Source organism: Triticum aestivum, chromosome 2A, assembly GCF_018294505.1.
Source record: "Triticum aestivum cultivar Chinese Spring chromosome 2A, IWGSC CS RefSeq v2.1, whole genome shotgun sequence".
NCBI lineage: Eukaryota > Viridiplantae > Streptophyta > Magnoliopsida > Poales > Poaceae > Triticum > Triticum aestivum.
The window spans coordinates 14,237,454-14,240,964 of NC_057797.1; the positions used below are offsets into that span (position 1 = coordinate 14,237,454).

At 42.3% G+C, this 3,511-nt stretch overlaps 1 protein-coding gene across 2 annotated transcripts in view; it reads left to right on the forward strand.

The window, feature by feature from the left end:
• The window catches only part of LOC123184270 (putative receptor-like protein kinase At4g00960), a 7,778-nt gene that overhangs the window by 901 nt on the left and 3,366 nt on the right, over nt 1–3,511 (forward strand). The window lies entirely within an intron of this gene.

The following is a 3,511-nucleotide window of genomic DNA, read 5'->3' on the forward strand; positions in this document are numbered from 1 at the left end:
TCTCTCTCTCTCTCTCTCTCTCTACCCTGCATTGAGACATACTTGCTTCTCTGGCTTTGGTCATTTGCTTACTGGCTCTAGGTTTCTCTTTGATCTCTTGTTGGACATTGTTCTGCTTGATAAATTACTCCTGTTGAAGTACCATCTCCTTGTTCTTGTTCCCCGTTGAACCTATGCTCACTACACTATTCATTGGTCAATCCTTTCCACCTCTTATTGGCTCTTACTGGATTTCTTAGGAACTACACTTTGTTGGGATTTGGACCAGTTCCAGATTTCCTAATACACTAGTTCATATAGCAAATGCCTTTCCCATATGGGAATGCAACATTTTAACATAATCAACTTCTTTCTTTTTGTTCTTTCTTGTGTAGGTTTGAGTTCATGAAGAAGAAAAGAAGAGGAAGAAGGAGAACAACTAAAATAGGATCTTGTTTAGTTTTAGCATAGGTCCTTTTCCATTTCCTTTCTTTATTATTTTTTGTATCAACTTTTGTATGATGACTTTGTAATAGGAATTCAATTATAAATTATTATAATTTTAAAATTCATTTTTAATTATATTTCCAATTCAGTTATTTGAGTTGTACTTTATGCATTTTAGTCCTTAGCTCATAACTTATTTGGTTGTGATCCTAATACTTGAAAATGAGCAAAGGTCATGCCCACATTTAGATGTGAATCTAACTCCTCCTACATTCAAAATAAACTTTTAAATTTACAAGTTTTTGGAAGGTGAATGCAATGCACATTCGGAAAAAAAAATCCTCGCTCTCTCTAAACTACTGGTCATTACAAGTTTTTTAAAAAACAACAGCACCACCGGCTTGTCACTACACCGTTTGGCCCTAACATAGCTCTACTGGTGCTTGGAGCTATCAAAGTAACGGACCGTTAGAGCCGTGTACCCATCGTGCGCCACATATCCCCATCACTCCATGGACAAGAATGATGTCCATGGACAACAAGGAGGTGCAAAGGCGTTCTCTCCCAGCGTGTAATCATCGATCTTGTGGAGATGATCGACAAGTGGGGTTCGGCGTTGTCGCGGGCTTTTCGACAAAGATTGAGGCTAGAGACAAACAACTTGATACACGTGGGAGGTATTTAACAACCACATCAGGGGCGCTTATCTGGTGGAGATGAAAATTGGATGAAGTCGAACCTATAGTGCAAGGGTGATGAAACCAAAGTGGATTCAGTTGGATAATGTTTAAAACCCTATCCTACATTTTTATATGGATTTAGGAACGGGGCGGATAGTAGATGGGTGTGAATTCATATACTAAATGATACTATATTCATACATTGTACGGTCGAATAGCCAACCCAGAATGAAAAATGTGCATATGCTACATGCATATATGAGGAATATATACATGCTTTGAAATAAAATTATACATAAACAATGAGCAAGTACGAATACTTCACATACGAATCCACATCGAAGTAGTAATGTATAGAAGCTTAATCTAATTTATACACAAACCGAATCGAAGCTGCCTAGAAGTTACCTGCTGGAACAAAAACCGGGTGTTCATGGGTGATGACTTGGGAAGGAGACAAGTAAACGTCACTTACCCGTTTGAGGTGAATGAACGGAGAGTAATAGGAACTTGCCATCAATGAACAGCAACGTTGACTTGACTTAAATATCTTATGCAACTATGTTGTGCTCCAACAAAGTGAATAAATAAGTACTAGAAAAGGGCTCCACTGGCCTAAGGATCATGTGATGCCGACATCTCTGGCCAACAAGACTTAAACAAAGCTTCTGAAATAAACCCCGCAAAAGAAAAGCTTCTGAACTAAGTCTTGATCAATAGTGCTACTTGGGCTTACGTTTGACTTATCCACAGACCGAAGCTGCCTAGAAGAAGCAACCTGCACGCGCATGGATTGCGGAATCGACCGCCTCAATGACGATCGGTCAAAAGTTATTTAAACTGGCTTGATACCAATTGTTGAAATTTCGTCATCAGAATCAATCGCATCAAACTAGATGAACGTATGCGCACAAAAAAAAACTGATAGCGCCCACATGTGTGGCGTACTAGACATCCGACCGCACATCATGCGCGACGTGAGCAGGAGGCAGCCCACAAGAGTTGTGTGTTGCGAACATTAGAATTGCCCACACATGTGGGCGCAGCTACTTTGTGTCAGACGCCCAACAAGTACTACTCATCTTCACCATGCGTGTGTGGCATTAAGCAAAAATGCCCACACGTCCGATCCTGGCGCAGCTACGTTAGGTACCCGCAGAATGCATGACGATTTAGTTGCCATCCGGGATGACAGACGTAGTTATCCGGAATGGCAAATATAGTTGTAAAAATATAACAACTCTATCTGTTTTGGTTAACTATAGTTGCCATGTCTAATTTATGATAGTTGCCGCGTGTAATCAAACCATAGTTGCCGTGTGTGATTAACTACTTGTCACATATGGTCAAACAATAGTTGCCATGTGTGTTTATCTAGTTGCCACGTGTGGTTCAACCATAGTTGTCATGTATGGTTAATCACAGTTGCCATGTGTGTTCATCTGGTTGCCACGTACGCGCAACTGCAGTTGCCGTCTAGCACGAATCATAGTTGTCATGTGTGTTTACCTAGTTGCCACATACGCGTAACTGCAGTTGCCATCCAACAATGTACGAGTTTGTGTGGGCGAAAAGCAGTTCGCCCACATGCGTGTGGACTAGGTGATGGCTGTGTGGGCAGAAACTAGTTCACCCACATAGCGTAGCTGGCAAACCGCATGCTGCGGGGCGTGTGGGCGAACTCTCCAACACTCACACGCCAGCCCCGTCCTACGTGGCACGCAAAATCTGACTCAATATGTTAAGATTCGTGCAAACTCGACTGGACGGTGATCCACGCGTGTGGACGAGTTGCAAAACTGCCACACGCGTGGGGTTACTCCACGTTGCAAATCTCACGGCAGCTTCACGTATATATAGGAGCTAACCTACAGATACCAAGCCCTCTAGAATCCTAATCGGACTCAACATGACCAACGACTCCTGCGCAAACAGGTCTCTCGCGTAGTATTCCTAACCTAATTACATGGACACGTCTAAGAAACATACCAGGACACGTCGGCATCTAGATTTGCAGGCACGTCACAAACAATTGGGCCATTGTTTCCAGCTGCATCTCTTCTCTTCTTACATATCATATACACAAGATGTAGAAATGATTTCGTTCGAAAAATAACCTAAACCCTCCTCGTCATGGCCATTATGCTCCGCATGAAACTCTGCAACGCACAGTATCGGCATGAACAAATCGGGGGAGAGATTGCAATTTTTACTCATGGGTGACGTGGCTGCAAATCTAAAACCTTGTACATCAATGTTTCACACGGTTGCTTCCATAGATTGTTCACACATAGTTCTTTAGTTCGAGTTGTCTGCAATGTATGACAGTAGTGATGTTTCTGTCTAACCGTGTGCATGGGATGTATGACATCAGTGATGTGTCTGTCCAACCGTGTGAATGAGGT